Source organism: Pleurodeles waltl, chromosome 9 (genome assembly GCF_031143425.1).
Source record: "Pleurodeles waltl isolate 20211129_DDA chromosome 9, aPleWal1.hap1.20221129, whole genome shotgun sequence".
Taxonomy (NCBI): domain Eukaryota; kingdom Metazoa; phylum Chordata; class Amphibia; order Caudata; family Salamandridae; genus Pleurodeles; species Pleurodeles waltl.
Window position 1 is genome coordinate 1,152,098,600 of NC_090448.1, and position 19,284 is coordinate 1,152,117,883.

Below are 19,284 nucleotides of genomic sequence, written 5' to 3' on the forward strand. Positions count from 1 at the left end.
TATTTTTTATAATGTACCCAGGGAAGACTCAAGCTGCTCTAGAGTTAAATCCATACATTAGCCCATTAGGGGCTGCTGTCCCTCCACCAGAGTGTGAAGTAAATAATTAGAATGTAGGAATGTGATCCTTGCTACAGAGAGATTTATCTCTAGTATAATCAGCTCAAGACTGAAGTGGGACACTCTCAGTGCATGTAACTTCCCTCCTGTGAGCCCTGCAGATGCCTTCACAAGGAGCAGTTTCCCTCCATTGGCTGGATCCATAGATGTTCCTGCTACGCCTGCTCCCGTCAAAATTGTCAGGATAAAGACTATAGACATTATTTTTCCTAAGTGCCCGTGGACTTTCCAAGTTTAAGGAAGGCATTCCTGTTTTTAGAAACTAGAGCAGTAACCAGGTGCCAAGGCAATGTAGGTAGTGACGCCTTCCAACTTGTACTGGCAATCACCAGTGCAACACCTCACAAGTACCTTTATGAGGCTGGACCTTTATGAGGGTGGTGCCTGTTCTCTTTCCAGCTGAGACTGAGCTGCACTAAATTCTTTCTAGGGTCTGACTAGCCTACTTTAAGTACTGGATGTCTGCCAAGAATCTCAATCAAGTGGAGACACCAGCATCCAGACAAGAATAAAACAAACCAGCCACAGTGAGCCATCCAATCAATTACCAGTTGTACAAAGTTTCATTCCACAACCAGCTTCAGACAAACACTCCTCCAATCATCTTCACGTCTGAGGCTTTTACCTTTCCACTTGAAAAGACTGAAATGGGAGTGAAAAGGACCATTTGTTAAAGAGTATAGTACTGAGGGTTGGTGGGTGGGTTGCACAAGAATAGACTGTAGGTAGAGCAATCAAACGTGGGTCCACAAGAATAGAAACGGCTATGTTTAGGGCAAACATAAACATATTAGATAAACATAAAAAACAAGAATTGCCAATGCCAATAGGTATCACCTGTGTGGGAGCTAATGGCTTTGGCAGTGTGTTTTAGCTATTATGTCCACCAATGTGGCTGCTGTTCAGCATGGCTAAAAGTTAGTGGCGTAGATTGAGGTGGGGTACACAGGCGTGGGGTAGATTGGCGCAGAATGGAGTGGGATGGATTGGGGTAGGCTGAATTGGAGAGGGGTAGACTGTGGCAGATTGGAGTGAGGTAGGTTGGAGTGGGGGAATTGTATAGATTAGCGTGGTAGACTGAATTGGGGTAGATTGGGATGGAGTGGGGTAGATCGGATTGGAGTAGATTGGGGTAGATTAGACTGGGGTAAAATGGAGTGGGGGTAGATAGGAGCAGGGTAGATCTGGGTAGACTGCGGTAGAGTAGAGTGGGATATAGTGGGATAGAGTGGAGTGGGGTAGATTAAGCAGGAGTGGAGTGGGGTAGATTGTGGCAGATTAGAGTGGAGTTGGGTGGACTGCAGTGAAGTTGGGTAGATTGGAGTGGGGTAGATTACAGCAGGGTAGAATGTAATGGAGTGGTGTTGGATGGGGTAGTTTGGAATGGGGTAGATTGGGAGAGTGGGGTAGACTGGAGTGAGACAGATTTAGGCAGACTGGGGTAGAGTTTGGCAGATTGGAGTGGAGTAGACTGAAGTGAAGTAGACTGGGGTAGATTGCAGTGGGCTAAGATAGGCTGTGTTGGGGTAAACAGGGGTGAATGGAGCAGATTGGGGTCGAGTGGGGTAGACTGCAGTGGGGTAGAGTGGCGTGGGGAAAAGTGGACTGTGGTAGATCAGGGTAGCGCAGTGTGGGATATATTGGGGTTGAGTGGAGTGGGGTAGATTGGGGAAGAGTGGAGTTCAGGGTGTTGGGGTAGAGTGGAGTGGGGTAGACTGGAGTTGGGTTCATTGGAGTGAGGTAGATAGGTGTGGGGAGGAGTAGACTGGAGTGGAGTGGGGTAGAGTGCAGTGGGGTAGATTGATAGATTTGGTGGGATATGGTAGGGTAGATTGGAGCGAAGTAGGGTAGACTAGAGTGGGGTAGATTGGAACAAGCTAGATAGCAGTGGGCTAGTGTAGTGAATCCTAGTTCGTTTTAATGGGATAACAGGAGTTAGCGTAGCCTCTGGCTTCAGACTCGTGCCCCCGTCACCTAGTGACTTTTAACCTACTAAGCTTGCTCTGTCTTAGCCCATTTAATTATTTAATTCTTCTAAGATGACTGCCTTGTTTATAGTTAGGCCACTTGTTATGAGTTACATTATCAGTGTCACCACGCTAAGGCGTCAAGATCAAGCAACAAAGACAAGCAAACAGTAGTTGTTCACACTTAGGGGTTTTCCCTCTCTATACTTTCGAGGGATTGTGGATATTAATTGCCGTCCCAAGCATGACTGATATCTATTGTTTGGGAATACACCTACGCCAGGGGTCCTGGTACATCTGTATAAATACATCCCACTTTAGACAGATAATCAGAGGGATTCCGACCAGAGGGCATCAGCACCATCGCTGATATCGATGCTGCAAGTCGTCTTGACGCTGACCCAGTCTTTGTGTCCCTGCGGAGTCTGAGATAGAGACCTCGTTCCAAGGTAACAAGGGTTGGGAGCTCCTCTCATGGACATGGCATTGGCAGATTAGGTTTAGCAAACCCAGCTCTCCTTTAGGTAGGAGATTAGGCTTTTCTATGCATTGCAAGATGGTGGGGGTCTTTGTAATAATGACTCTCGTCTTCACAATTCTGTTTCTTGCGTTATTGATTATCCTAATCATTGCAGCCCATGCAACTTATTGCAAATTGCAGTTATGTTAAATAAAAACTATTGAAACTTTACTGCATCTTTGTCATTGCCTGTGTTTGTATGAGACATGATATATCTTTGAGAAAGGGGTAATCTCCGTTTAACCACAACACTCCCTGAGATGTCTTATTCTTGAGTCCATGCGTAAAGGCTGCCACAAATCACCTTTTACTATTGTGTTTCTGGTGAGGTGCTGCTAGTGAGCCGGTAAGGTTGGGAAAACAGTTGCGACTTGTTGTAGAATAGGCATAGTCACCTACAAGCAAAAGTACTGTCATCCTTTAATCAGCAGTCTTGCCCAGAGCAAGGGTCCAAACTACGACACTAGTTGGGAGTGGAGTAGATTGGGGTAGACTGGAATGGAGTGGGGTATACTGGAGCAGAGTTGGATAGGATGGTGTGTGGTAGACTGGAATGGGGTGGGGTAGATTGGAGTAGGGGTAGACTGAGTTGCGTGGATTGGCATGGGGCGGATTGAATGGGGTAGATTGGGGTGGAGTAAGTTAAGGTAGATTGGAGTGGGGTGGATTGTAGTGGAGTGGGTAAGAGTGGACTGGCGAAGGGTAGATTTGGGTGGCATGTGGTAGATTGGAGTGAAGTGGAGTGGGGTACATAGGGCAGTGGAATGAAGTGTGGTAGACTGGGGTAGAGTGGAATTGGGTAGATTGGGTGGACTGGAGTGGGTATGTAGGAGTGGTTTACATTGGGGCAGAGTGGGTTAGATTTGGATGGAGTGGAGTTGGATAGATTAGACTGGATTTGGACAGATTGGGAAAGAATGGGGTGGAGTGGGGTAGAATGGAGTGAAGTGGGGTAAATTAGGGTGAAATGGAGAGTGATAGATTGGGTGCATTAGAGTAGGGTAGACTGGAATGGAGGGGGGGGAGATTGGAGTGGGGTAGACCGAAGAGGGATGATTGGTGTGGGGTAGATCGGAGTGGGACAGGGTGTAGTGGGGTAGATTGGGGTGGGGTAGATAGGGATGAGTTAGATTAGGGGAGGGGTAGATTGGGGAGTGGTAGCTTGGAGTAGGGAAGATTGGGGTGCAGTGGGGTAGACTGGAGTGGGGTGGATTGGAGTAGATTGGAGTTGAGTGGACTAGATTTGGATAAGTGAAGTGTGGTAGAGTGGAGTGGGGTAAATGAGGGTGGAGTGGAGTCGGGTAGGTTGGAGTGCAGTAGATTGGAGTGGAGTGGGGCCGATTACACTGGAGAGGAGTGAAATAGATTTCAGTGGAGTTTGGAGTGCCGCAGAGTAAATTGGAATGAGTGGAGTAAACTGGACTGGGGTAGGTTGGAGTGGAGTGGGATAGATTGGAGAGGGTTGGACTGGGGTACATTGGGGTGGGGTGGATTTGGGAAATTGGAGCGGAGTGGGGTAGACTGGAGGAGAGTGGGGTAGATTTTAGTGGAGTGTGGTATATTGGGTTGAGGTGGGGTAGACTGGATTGGGGTGGCGTTGATAGGGTTTGAATGAGTGGAGTGGGGTAGACTGGAGTTGGAGTGGAGGGGGTATTAAAGTGGAGTGGGATAGACTGGAGTGGGGTACATTGATCGTAGTGTAGATTACATAGACTGGAGTAGAGTGGGGTAGATTGGGTTAGACTGAAGTGGGGTAGATTGGGATGGCATTGGATGTATAAATAGGGGTGGGGTAGATTGGAGTGGGGGGGTTAGATTGGGTGCACTGGAGGGGGGTTAGATTGTAGTGGAGTGGGTGGGGGAGACTGGGGTATCTTGGAGTGGAGTGGGATAGATTGGAGTGGAGTGGGGTAGATTACAGTGGAGTAGAGTGGAGTGGGGTAAGTGGTGTGAAGTACATTGGCATAAAGTGGAGTGGTGTGGTGTGTTGTGTTGTGGAGTAAGTGGCATAGATTGGAGTGCCACTTAGTCAAAGGGCGCAATGCGTCGTTCAGAGTCTTAGAGTGCAGGGGCGTTGACTGGAGTGGTATGGTGTAGAGTGGATGGAGGGCCTTAGAATGGAGTGGCCTGGCATAGTAAGGAAGGGCATAGAGTGTAACGGAGTGGCGCAGTGTAGAGTATGCATGGTGTGGTAGAGAACTTCCATTACAGAAAACACATTTTCAACTGAAATAACCATTACGTTTGCACCGTAATTCAGTTTTGCTGCACACAAATGATAATGTGTGCAAACGTCCTCACCTAGTGTATTTCTGTGTTTTGATCATATTCAATATTTGTTTCCACCGCACTTTAAAATTAAAATTTTTTTTTTTACTAATTCTGATATATTCTGCAACATTGGCACAGTTAATTTTTTTTTGTGCTAGAAAGAAATATCCCACACCCTCCCCTCTTAGATGGATACTCAGCAGGATTGTCAGATAAATTATATCACTTTGAAGTCAGAGAGAGAAAGGTAAACACCAAGCCCTCTCAGAAGAGGGAGCTTAACATTTGACCTCCGTCTTTGAATGCACAACAAATGTGACAAGAATAAGATTTAAAGGCCTGTGTACAGAAAGCGAGTTTGTGGAAGACTACAGTAAACAAGGTTTGAGCACCATGCCTTAAAATGTCTCTGGTGTAAGGGGAGAAAACCCATTGCAGCAAGATCATCAGCCAACGTAAAAGTAGTAGATCCATAGAGATCAGACTCTGATGCTAATGCACAAGAGATGAGATGTTTAGAGACTAGACAGTGCATCCAATTTATATACAAAGTGGCCAAACACGACACCTAATGTATATAGAGGAGATACACAGAAACCATATTCTGAAGCAAACGTATAGGGAGGAGATACAAAGGGGACAGACTCTGAAGCCAGTGTAAATGGCGAAGTCCCTAGAGGCCATCTCTGCCGCCTATGGGACAGAGCAAAATATTTTGAAGGTCCATGCTCTTTTGGAAAGTAAAATTACCTCTAGGCAAGTTATATCACAGTAAGAGTGAAACCCTCAACGAGAGACCAGGCAGTACAACCAAGTTCACAGATGAAACACTCAAAGAATGTTCGGTCACTGCACCTACTCGAAAAGTTTAGCGTTTCAAGGAGAGACCAAACTCTGTATCTTTTATGATCCATAGACACAGCTATCAGTAGTGCAGCAGATGCACCAGTGTCCAGAGTTGTAAGAGGCATACTGCCCCCTAATTATGCCAGCATTTTACTACCAATCGGAGTAGAGTGTCCATTCCCCTTGCTAGTATTGGGGCCACAGCACCTTTGTAATGCCACAACGATCTGGACGCACTGCTGTTGTACAACAAAGACATCCAAGAGGAAGAAACAGGACACTGCCTGACACAATTGAAAAGCAAAATCAGGAGGATATCAACCTTTAAACTGCTTGGTCAGTGTTTACTATTTCCCTTTTTTGTATTGCTTAACATCATGCCTTCATAAATGGAACATCCTTATATCACTGTTGCCCCTTTGATTAACAATGCCCAAACTCCTGTAGACTGATATAATAACTCCTTTTCTGGTCTAAAAACACATGGATTTACAAAGAGATGCTAAGGATGTGAAAACTATTTGCAGTACGATTATTGATTGATAAAAATCTTGAAATGACAGGCTGACCAATGAAGCCAATCGACTAGGACACAAATAGATGCAACCTGATTGCAATTGACTAGGGCCCTTTGTCGTGTCTGGTATTATTTCACGAGCTACTTCTGAATATATTAAACATTTGCATTGTATTTTACAGACAGTAGTCAGTTCTCTATTACACCAAATTTGTAGTGGGGGAACATCTATGTTTAATTCTAATAATAATGTGACTATATCAAAAAGTTATCATATATATCACATGACCTTGAAAAGCCCATAGACCTGGGCGACAGAATGGTGATGTGTGGTTGTCCCCACCATCTTTTTGCAACCTTTGGGCACCGCACTTGCACTTTTATAATGCGTAGAATTCTACAATAAAGTTAAACAATATATTTGTGTAATATTAGTCCATTCTATGGTAATTAAGTCGTTTTTTGCCTGGGCTTGAAATACCCAATTCGGGAGACAATGTAATGTACATTGGGGCTGTTTTGATTTGTGCATTATAAAAGAGGAGACACAGATCAGACATTCGCCTGTGCTGTGAAATGACACTGCACGCTTGATGACAGGCCCAAGAGTGGGTGTAAAAGCCCTGGGTTTGCGATAAGAGACGCATAGCACTGACCTCAGTCCATGAAACACACTCGCTTTACAAATTAGCTACTTTGCTCAGAGCTCTTTGAAACACCAGACTTCAAAAATCAATTTTCTGCCAGACTCATTTCGGTTCAACATGCACATGTGTTATTGGGACACTGGACGATTCAGCGTTCAAGTAAGTACATTCACAGAATGGCAGCCACTTAGATAACTAATCAAAGCAGAACTTTATGTCTAAGGCAATCAGACTGAAAAAACAAAACGATGCCCTCTTTGTGAGCGCCACCCATCTGTAAATATGACATCTGTCAAGAACTCTATAAAGTTGATGTCATTGTTGTCCAGGGGCAAGTGAAGCAAAAGCAGATATTGAGAAGTGTGGACCAATACGGAGTCAGCTTCATCAACTTTAGTGACAGGACTGAGAAGTAATCTCCCAGCTAAACTGCTAGTCTTGTAACATGTGCTCTAATTAAATGTATGCAAAGTTATAGTCTTTCAGCTTTGCAAAGTTTTATGGAAAACTGGGTAGTCTGTAAAGTTTTTTGTAACAATGTGTTTTGCATACACATCATGGATTAGTTGCAAAATATATACTTTTATATATACTTTTCTGAAAACAGCCAGTGTTAGATGTTTACATTGCTCCAAGGGTACCACGGCTTATATCGCAAGACATAAGAATTACATTCACGAAATTCCAGTGATGGTGGGGTCCTGGTAAGTTTGGCCGACCAAACAGGGTTGGTAAAACATAAATCATCCAATAGCTGTAACTTTAAAACTGTGCATGTTGTTCTGCTGCTGAGCTCCCCAAGTGCTGAAAGTTCTTAACGTTCAAGTCCACTGCAGAGCTCCCTATTGATACTTTCCACTAAGTCCGAACACCTAATTAGATTTTAACGGGGTCCTGGGTGTAACAGGACTTCTGGGTCAATATCTCAAGCTGCGCCAGTCCTAATCAAGAAATTCCAGTTCAGTTGGGCAACTGGACTATCTAATTACCTTGTTGGACAGACTTGGAAGCATAGGATCTTTAAATGCCTATAATTTTGCTGTAGAAAATCCACTTTTTCTGTGTGTGTGACCCCATATTGTTCACCTCTTTGTAGAACCCATTTTCCTAGCTTTAGGACTGAACACTTTACTACAGCCAAACAGTAGTACAGTGCCTGTGCTAAATCTTATGCTGGACATAGAACTCCCTATTAGGCCGAGTTAACTTCCCTATATGTCCATCATAAATACCTTAAATGCACCCATGCATGGGAAGATAAATGTTATATGTGGGCTGCAGTGTGTATTTACATCAACCACATACATGACAAAATATTTTTGCCAGAAGCACCACTGTTTTCTTGCTAGGCTGCAGTTAGTTTAAAAGCACTGCAGTGACACCCAGCATGGAAAATGCCTTTCTCACGTAGGAAGTTCTTACTTGTATATATGCATTTGTCCCTTGAAATAACCTTTTATGCAATCAGTATAGGGTGTTAATATATATTAAAAAAGAGGGCTTAGTACATATTGAAGTTATTGTGCTCTCACAGGGAAATAAAACCCACAACCTGTTCACTATGCAGGCCAGGCAAGATTTTTTAAGCCGGGGTGGGGGAGATAAAATGACTATTTTTCAATTTTCCACCCATACTTAGGGCAGATAAATGCCTCAACGGTATTTCCTGTTTAGTTTTTTTAATCAGATTTAATGGTGAAATCAGATTTTTACATTAAGCTGAAAAGTAAGTTTGGAAAAATGAACTTTAGGCTGATTGTGCCAGACTGGCTTAAAACCAGTTCTGCTACAAATCACACCTCCAGAGCTAGAATACACATCCTTGAATGGGAGAGTTGATGTTTGATTCAGAGGAGAACAGCTTGACTTTGGGTCCAGGAAAGCCAAATAGGTGTTAACTGCTGACCTCTTAGCAGGGACTACCTAACTGGCAGTGAACAGAAACAACTGGCAGAAAAAGGTGCAGCTTGGTGCTTTTTTGATTTGGAAATAGCAAGAATGTCTTCTCCATTCACACACAGGACCCTCCTAGACAGGCTTCAGCCACAGTAGAAGGCAAAACCTGTTTTGACCCTGCCAGATAGGAGAGTGGCTAAAAAGGTGAAGACAGCCTTGTCTGGGCAGCTGGGTATCGCAATCTTGAAACAGGGGCTCCAGTGTAATTTTGCAGTAAGGCAAAGAGTTAAGTGCTGCAAAAGGTAATGGGAGAAATTTGAGAATAATGCTAGAATTGGCCAGTAGAATCCCTTCAATCAATGCACAGGCTAAATCTTCACCTCCATACCCAACTCCTCAGAACATTCCTGACCAGGGTAATTTAATCTGAAGTAGAAGGCTCTGCTGAAAGAAGAATCCCACCTTCTAACTCCTGCTGGAGGACTAACATGAGGACTCAAGGACCATGAATCCTGCTGACACTCGGGGACTGGAACTGCTCTCCAAGGATCAGTTGACCGCCCCCCTGTTTTCCTGTCTCAGGGACACAAAAAGCATAAGGTCTCCAGAATTCAAGAGTGTCCAGATGACTAAAGAGAACTAGAGTCTGCAGGCGGTTTAACTTGAAAGAGACCTGGTGAGAGATCTAGACTGTCCAGAAGAAGCTTTACAAGGAGTGCAAGACTAATGGCCTCATAACGCGGCTGGTGGGCCTAAAACCACCAGCTCTGCATTGGCAGTCAGACTGCCGCACTGCAGACAGTCCAACCAACAGATTACAACCTTGGCAGGCAGACTTGCCTAAAGACTGCCGTCCCTACCAGGAATAATGTTCCCGATGTGGTGACAGTGGTCAGGTTGCAACCAGCCAGGGCAGCGCTGAACTTAGTGCAGTCTGGCTGATTACAACCCCACTTTCTGCCAGCCTTTTCAGGGCGGGGACCCCACCATGAACAGGCTGGCGGAAGGCCAGTACCAGAAGCCACAGGTAGTGGATGCTAAGTGGATACTGTTCAAACAAGAGGGTTGGCGTAAGCATTGGAATGAAAGTTAAGGTTTTGGTTAAATTTAGGGTTAGGAGACAGATTAACAAGAAGTCAAGATTGGATGTAGAATGGTCCACAAAGGTAGCCTTTCAAGAGAATGACCAAAGACAGAGATTAAGGAGGACTTTAACAAGAGCTAAAAAATAATGTTTGAATTGTGAATAGTGATGTATGTGTCTAAGCAAGCCACCTCTGAAGCTGTCGTTGATGTCTCCTTGCCTACACTCCCCTAAATCTAAACATAACCAAAACCATAACTTTCAATTTTGTGCTTACCCTAGCCCTCTTGCTTAAAAGCATCGACTTAGCTACGCGCTGTACGTGGAAGCAGTTGATTCAGTGTAGTGGTGTCACTATAGAGTTATCTGTATAACTAATGTCGTTATAGTGCTTTTAATGGCAGGAGGATGAATGAGGCAGTTCAAATCCCGACGAACTCTGTTTAATCCTCATCTATATTTGTGTGACTGTCCTACATTTTATTATCCCTCCTTTCCTCAGGAGTGCCCACTTAAAATCAGGAGTCCTCGCTAGAACTATACTTAAAACAGTCATTATTGGTTAAATGGTTGTAATACACAGCACAAGCAGTAGACAAACTGCTAAACCTGACGTTATTCACTGGGGCACAGGAGAAATGGACAGTGCTTATAAGGGCAACAATAAAAGAAACGCACTTCATCATGCTGTGTTCAACCTATTCTCGTGATACGGTGCGGACTTTAATAGGATGAGAGTGCTAATGCCACGCTAGAACACTTCCAGAGCTCTAATCTCCTAGGACTGCTGGAACAAACTTGGAAAAACTCCACAATGGAACAAAGGTTTTAACACATCATCACGAGCAACGGGCTGTGCTCCCGTATGATTGGCATCAAATTAAAGGAATTAAAATAAAATGCTTGCATAGTTCACTTGGCTGCACGAGGGTGATTTCTGAGATTCCTGTTCTGCCTGGCAGTGTCCATCGCCTGTTCCTTATCTGTGCCTGCTTTCTCTTCTAATCAGCCTGCAGGAGGGATAGCCTCACTTCACCAAAGCTGTGCATGGCTATGTGGGGTAGGCAAAGCCTCCACATAGCACCAACTTAATCCTGAGTCAAGCAAAAGTAGTTGTCTTTTCTCTTATTTAGGTTTCCATTGAGATTTTACTTTGCAGTCCCTTGTATCATACTCCAAAACGAAGTTTTCTACACAAGACTGAATATAAAAAGGTACACTGGTATTAGTAGTATCTCCTGCATTCAAGACTTTCTACCCTGTCATTTTGTGTATGTTTGTCACTATAGTGCTTTAGCACCACTAGGATGAAGATAATTCTATAAGATTAGTCAAAATCAAATCACTAGGCAAGACGTTGGTGGATGCTGAACATTTGCTTCCTCAATGAAAGAGTGCTTCCACTGATGTGCATGTATGGTGCAATGCGCACAGGTGTAAGCTTGCTGTAATGATCTGTTTGTATATAAATGAATGCTATGGAACAGTAGAGCGGGAGCTGCAAATACCGGGACCAGAGTTGAGAAACATGACCATTCACAGTTTTTATGTGAAGGATTGTTGAGGAAGCAGCTAGAAATGCTGCTTCAAGTAAAATAATACAGGGATTTTATTAGAATGTGACATCAATCAGAGAACAATGCTCAATGACTACTTTTTTGCAGATTTCTTTTTATAGCACAAGCCTGGCCCAAAAGCACTGAAAAGCTTTACGAGACAACTAGACAATGTTACACATGTTTTATCAGGCACAGAGAAATGAAGTGATTTTCTCTGACTGGAGCACTCGCAGAAAATCTCTTCCATCCCTTTTACCATTCCAATATGTTAACTTCAGTAAATGTATCAAGGAGTTAATTAAAGTCGCTGGAATCATTTCTGGTTTGATAGAATGGAATCATTCATCATAGAAACAATCAACACTGATGGAGTCTTGTATGTACTATTAAACTTACATGGAAACCTGCCAAGACCTTTGGACTTTACCAGTGCGTTTCTAAGCTGGTAGTAGTATGCATCTGCGTGTTACCGGATGCACAGTGACTCAACTTTTTCCTTGGTGCTATGCCTCGAGCACGACCTACGTTACTATGAGCTGTCACGCAATTCAGCAGAATCAGTTCTCATTCTGTTGGCTCACTTGAACTTTGCATGCCCATCTACGGGGGGGATACAAGTTTCATCAAGGTATTAATAAAAATAAGAAAGGGGTGGTCCTATAGAATACGGAGTGACAAACTAACAAAAAGAAACCTCCGCTCAAGATTGGTGGTATGTCTTTCTCTGTTCAAGTGGCCCAAGTATGGAATTCATTTCCCCCCCAAATATAATATCCACGGATAACTACCTAATCTGCAGAAGACTTCTCAAGAGTTGGCTCTTTCCTACATAACCACCATACTCAATCAGCAATGGAGGGCATATCCTGGTATATTTAAACATTTCTAATTTTATTATATGTATATATCTAGGGGTTGTGCATTTAATTTGTACAAATAGGTATAATAGTTATTTATTGGCAAATATTATCTTAACTATTTATCTACAAGCATTTTGCTATTGAAATATTGAGGAGCTAAAATAATATTATAAAAGTACACAAATAAATTAACTTCAAATACTGCAACTCTTAAAAGTCTGTTTATTCGATACAACTTAAATCTCAAATTATTATATTCCTTACACATATATTCCCTTACTATGTAATCATGTATCTATATATTTATTGCTTTAGTCCTACTGTACAAGAGGAAATAAATACTCTCTCAAACAAAAGCTTTACTCTTTCTCTGCATCACTCTAAACCTCTATCACTCTATCCTCTAACTCCACTCTCTGACTCATCCCAAACCCATTCTACTACTCTGATCTCCAAAATAACCCTTCCTAGACTCTTCTCTCTTCTACCCCTCCTGACTCACCCCAAACTTCAGTTTAAGACTATGATCTCCCAAACAACCCTACTAAATTCTCCATCATATATCTCCTTTATCGTCCTACACCACATTTTACTACAATGGTCTCCCCAATGCCCTTTCTACAGACCCTTCCCTCCTCCACAGTGCTTTAAATGGGCTGGTACTGTCCGGTACTGAGTACCGGCACTTTTTTATTTTGATAGGGAGAGTACCGGCACATCTCAAGAAAAACGTAATAATTTTAATTGGAGAGTACCGGCACTTCTCGGAAACAAGCAGGTACTCTGGCACAGAGTACCTGCACTTTATTTTTTCCATTTCAAGCACTGCTCCTCCATCTCTTCTTTAATCATCCCAAACCTCATCTTGCTACTAAGATATCCCGATTAACACTTCTGGATTCCTCCCTCCTCTATTATTCTATTCAAACCAGCTAACAGGCTCACGTCCTCCTCTCAAATTAAATCATACCTCCCTGTCTTAATACTGTACTCCTATTCCCCTATACTAATTCACCACCTATCCTTTTGGGTTCTGGACTAGCATGCTACTCACCACCAGGGGTAGTAAGCACTTTATAAATACAATTACACTTGAGCACTGACCCTGACCCAGGAGGCATCATAGCACTGTCCAATTATATTAGGAGTTTTTGATTCTCAGAGACGTGTCACAACCTATGAAATGTGAACTTAGTTCTGCAATCAAATGTATGTCTTGTAAAGTTTATTGCTGGTATCATGATTATCAGTTAACCGTACTGTCATGTTTACAGATGATATTGTGATTAGCAGTTAACAGCTTTGGTTAGCAGAGCCAGCACAATTATACAGACACTAATGCACCATGTGAATTTTAATTTTTATGCTCATTTGCATGCATTTTTGACAAGATTATGAGGTGTGTTTTTTCTATATGTTGATACACTATCCTCTACCGCTGAGATTTCCCACTCCGCTATCATTGTTTTGTACATTTAGGAAATAGATGGAATCCTGCCAAAGAAGAGAATTATACTTGAAATGGACAGGGGAGAACTGTAACGCTATTATACACGCTAGGAATCACTGAAGCAAATATAAATTATGTGGAAGCATTCAACTACTGTCTTAACATAGACAAATCTCTTGCCGCACCACACTCTTTCAGACAATGAAATGTTTACATGAAAACTGATCAAGTCTCTTAGTGCAGTGGCAAACATTAGAAAACCTAGCAGAGGAGTGGAGTTTTAATTAAATTAGGTTATTCGTTCAGAATCACATGCTAAGACGGGAAGCAAGTCTGATTAATCGTTTTCTGAAGTAGACAGCTCTAGATATTAGGCCACATCTCATCCCAATGTTCACAAAAACACATTGATCACAGTTGAAGTGGAGTGCCGTTTCACCATAACCCATCAGGATTGGACATCCTAGCAAAGGGGTAAACTTCATGGGCAAGTTGTATGGCTTTTTCAGTGAAAAAGGATTGTGATTAGGAATGTTGGGGGGAGAGAAGGTAGGGTACTGTCCTGCCTTTAATTTTACTGTGTACATTGGGAGGTGTAGTCTTCCTTCAAGACTTGTTCCCCTAACCCAGCAAATCCCAGACACTAATGTTTGCTCACATACTTTACTTCTCAAGTCATAGGGAACCACAAATGGGACTGTGCATTGCCAGATCATGTCACCTGACACAATGAACTGTGGCATTCTGGGATTTGGTGTTCACTGTAAAGCTTTAATTACACTTACAACCTGTAAGTGGCTTAACAGTACATTCAAATGAAGCAGAGTAGGCAACTTCTTCATGTGACTTCTACTTACTCTTCTCTGCCCCCCCTTGAGCCCCTGGAGTAGTCGAACCTGGACAAATGTGGAATGCAAGAAGGGCTACAACTCACAGACAACTTCTTGGGCTAACTACCTATATGGGAAATCCAGACAGCAGCTAGAGGCAAGGAGAGTAAGTGCCAGACTGCAGGTTTATTTTCTACTCTAAAGAGACCAAATGGGGGAAACAAAGTTTGTTCTAGTTCTGAAGTCCATACTTCAATCACTTTCAGTCTCCTCGCCACTCACAGAAAGCCTTCCAATGAGATGTTCTGCAGTACAAGAAGGGCAACATTGGGTACTTCTGCTAAAAAATCAGCCTGTGATCAAACACTTACATCCTCCTTCAGTTACTCTATCTCTCCAACATGTTGTGAAGCCGAGCAATCCAGAACGTAGCTCCAATTATCTGGAGCAGACTGGCAGAAGTGCTTTTCGAGCAGTCTGACTAACTTGATTTCATAGAACAACTCAAGGCTTCCCTAATCCCATAGCTTTACAGAAGCTTTTTGGAGTCCAAAACCTCAATTCATGAAGCTGTTGGTTTTCACAGCATGATATCAATATTAATAGCATCTCATAACAAGCTGCCTGACTCTCAATTTGAGGCCCACATCCATCCGCAGGCTCCCGCCTGCTCCTCATCCCTGGTGGCCTTGTGGTCATCTGCATGTAAGTATCTTGCCGTCACTTTTTACTTTTGCTTATTTTTCTGTTATCTTTATTTTTTATTTTTCACTCTTGTCTCTTTCTCTCTCTTTCAGCCTTTCACTCTCCCCATGTTTCCTGCGTTCTCTTCCCCACTGCTGCTGCCCTTGCAGCCCCACCCCCTCCCTGCAAATCGCTTTCCCACCGTCTTACCTCCCAGCTGACTGGACCTCCCTGCTTCCTTCCCCTTTCTAATGGCGGCGCTGTGCGGCCACACCGCTGGCGTGCTGAAGGCATGCCAAATGCAGGCCCGTCTGCATCCATCTATGCCTGGACCGCGCCCAGCACCACGAACCATGGTCCTCCGACCTTCCATTGCTGCAATGCAGAGAACCTCTATGCGCTGAGCACAGGACACTTTGCCGCCTGCCATCTTGCATCACCCAGAGACACCCATGGACTATTCTCCTGACTCTACTGCCACCGCACCCTCACCCTACTCCAAGCACCGGACCCTCCCATCACTGAGCCATCGAACACCAACCCATCTCACGGACCATCCACCTCTGCACACTCCGAGCCCCAAGCAGAAAATGGAACCAGATCACCGAGGAACAGCTCACCAACACACTCAGCAAGTCTACCCCACCACTCACCTCACACACTAACATCTCTGCATAGAACTCCCACCAATGGTTCTCCCAATGAGCCAACACCATAGCTTCTCTCCTTAAGACCTCTGCTAAACACCACCTCAAGAAGGCTAGCTGGTTTTCCCCTGCACTTCAGGACTCCAGGCGCACCTGCAGACGGCTAAAGACAATATGTAGAAACGGCAAGTTCTCAGAAGATTTTTGAGGCCTTCAAAGCTGCCACAAAATCTCACCACCACCTCATCAGAGTCACCAGGAAAGCCGCACTGCAGGGCCGTATCGGCGCCACTGCTCACAATACCAAAGAGCTCTTCACCATGGTCAAAGAGTTTGCCAAACCCCAATCGGAAATGGCAAGCATACCTCCATCTCAAGACCTCTGCGACAGACTGGCCAACTTCCTCCACTGGAAAATCAAAGACATATGACAGCTTTGGATCCCAAGACTCTCCCAGCCCTCCAGCAACCACCCAGCTCCGGCCCACTGAACTGCACCACTGGACCACCCTCACCACGGACGAGACCTGCACCATCATTGAGCAGCATCCACTCCAGAGCCCCTCGGACCACTGTCTGCACCATATTTTCAACAAACCCAACACCTCCATTGTACCCGAGCTCCGCCACACCCTCAACTGTTCCATAGAGACAGCCACCTTCCCAGAGGACTGGAACACGCCGAGATCTGCCAACTTCTGAACAGACCCACAGACGACCCCCTGTACCTCAAGAATTATCCCCCCAATCTCTCTGCTGCCTTTCCTAGCCAGGGTCATTGAAAAGGCCATCAACGTTCAGCTCTGCAAGCACATCGAGGACAACATCCTGGACATCTCCCAGTCTGGTTTCAGGAGCAACCAAGACAGCCCTCCTCACCGCCATAGATGACATCCGCTCGCTCCTCGACCACAGCCATACCACAGCCCTCATCCTACTGGACTTATTGGCCGCCTTCGACGCGGTCTCGCACCTCACCCTCTGCTCCAGACTCCACGCAGCTGGCATCTGTGGAAAGGCCCTACAATGGATACACTCCTTCCCGTCTGGCAGAACACAGAGAGTCAGACTCCCGCCTTACCTTACAGAACCTACGGAATTCTACAGGGCTCCTCCTTGAGCCCCACACTCTTTAACATCTACATGGCCCGCTCGCATCCATCGTCGGGAACCACTGACTGAAAACCCTACAACTGCCAAGAAGAATTTCCACAACGGGATGGAAGCCTTTGCCACCTGGATGAAGGACAGCTGCCTCAAGCTCAACTCTGACAAGATCGAGATTCACATCCTGGGAACCTCCATGTCAGCCTGAGATGACTCCGGGTGGCCATCCACCCTCAGCACCCCCCCTTCAACCCCAACAACCCACGCATGCATCCTCGGCTTCATACTGGACTCATCGCCCACCTTGACCCGCCAAGTCAACTCAGTCGTATCCTCCTATTTTCACACACTCTGACTTCTCCGGAAGATATACAAATGGATCCCAAAGGACTGCCGCACCGTAACCCATGCCCTGGTTCACAGCAGACTTGACTATGGCAACGCTTTCTACGCCGGCACCACACAGAAGAACTTGAAGAAACTGCAGCACATCCAAAACACCTCCGCCAGACTCAACCTGGACATTTCCCGCCACGAACACATTTCCAGTCACCTAAGAGAACTTCACTGGCTTCCTATCGAGAAAAGAATTAACTTCAAACTCATCGTCCATGCATACAAGGCCCACAGTGACCTAGGACCACACCCACAGAATCACCTTCTACTCCCCAATCAGATTTGCCACTCAACAAGCACTAGCCATCATAACCCGTATACGGAAGACCTCAGCTGGTGGAAGATCCTTTGCTTACCTCGCAACAAAGACCTGGAACACCCTGTACCTCAGGCAGTCACCATCGCTACTCCAATTCAAGAAGGACCTTAAAACCTGGCTCTTCCACTGAAGCTAAGCGGAAAATAACCCTCAGCAGCTTGAGACCCTTACGGGTGAGTAGTTGAGCTCCATAAAACTGATTTGATTTGAATTGTGCATCTCACTGTAGAATCAGAGAAGAGTTGTCCAACAGCTTGTTGAAGCCATCCTGGTTCCCTTGCCTGGGGACATCATTCTCACAGTTCAGCACTATCCCTAGGCAACCAGACCCGATGACATAGTACATAATCCTATATGAGGTGCAGAAGCCCATTTTTGGACAAGTACCATGCTACAATAGGCAAGAGTGAATGATTAGCAAAATGCTATATTTGAGATTCTTTGTGGGAAGTATTTTGGTGTCATGCACTAGTGATGAAAGAAATGCTGTTATCTTGGGGCACAGTGCTTTCCGGTGTGATGAAGGAAGAGGTGTGAAAGATAGGTATGCAAATTATCAAATGAGTGAAGTGATGCAAAATTGGTAAGAATCTGGCTTGAAGACATACGAAATAGTGATGCACCTTTTCCTAAGGTAGGGATACTGCCTCCAGCTGTACAATATACGGCATCAATGAGGAAGGCAGTTGGAGAGCAAAGAAGGTTGGTAACCTCAGAAGAAAGTACACAATATTACAATGGCCCAGATTCCACTTACTCCTGGTAAGCCAAAGAAAGACAACATTTTGAGAAGGTGAGCACCCGTTTTGGGTCATGTTTCAGAACTTAGTCACGCTGGCACCCTCCACTTGTGAGGATGAGAGATGAAGTGGTTAGTAGGTTGCAGCCCTGGCAGTACAAGAGCAAAGCAGGCTGCCTCGTGTTACCTTTCTGTCCTCACCACTCCATGCGAGCCCACTACTTTTCTTAGATTACAGAGATCCCAGCTCTTTCCAGTTTACATGAAGAGCCAGTCTACTATTCTACTAGAATTTCCTCCCGGCAGCTTCCACTTTATTCATTGTTAATGAATGACAGACATGTCAGAGCAGACAAAGACAAAGTGGTGAAAGGGCACTTGCTGTGCTCCCACTGTTTCAGCAAGGCCAACAGCATTGCAATGTTAGACAATTTACACAGGGCATTCCAGAAACGTAAATACTTCCTAGCCCTTAATTAAATGTTTACCTTAGTCGTCTCTGCTGACATTCAAACCTGCAACCTAGAGTTCACACACTGATATCTGCAGTAAGTGCTCATTACAGTAATCATTCTACAAACTACAAACGAAACCTATTACAGTACCTCGTATGCCTCTAGATGTATTTACTCCCTAAGAATCTTAGAAACCATCTCTGTGCCTTCTACCGAGTAGTAAGTCTTTGTAAAATATAAATATACTGAAATGTTCCGGTTGTGAATTACGCTGGGAGTCGGCCACCACGGGGCTGGTGCTCTGCGGTCTCTCGCTCCTCAGGTACAGCTGAGTCTGGCTTGGCACCCGCAGCCCATCAGTAAATGAATG

The 19,284-nt window shown here is 44.5% G+C and overlaps 1 protein-coding gene across 9 annotated transcripts in view; it reads right to left on the bottom strand.

Moving 5' to 3' along the window:
- The window catches only part of RYR3 (ryanodine receptor 3), a 1,450,647-nt gene that overhangs the window by 1,380,994 nt on the left and 50,369 nt on the right, over positions 1 to 19,284 (bottom strand). The gene's annotated exons all lie outside the window — the stretch shown is intronic.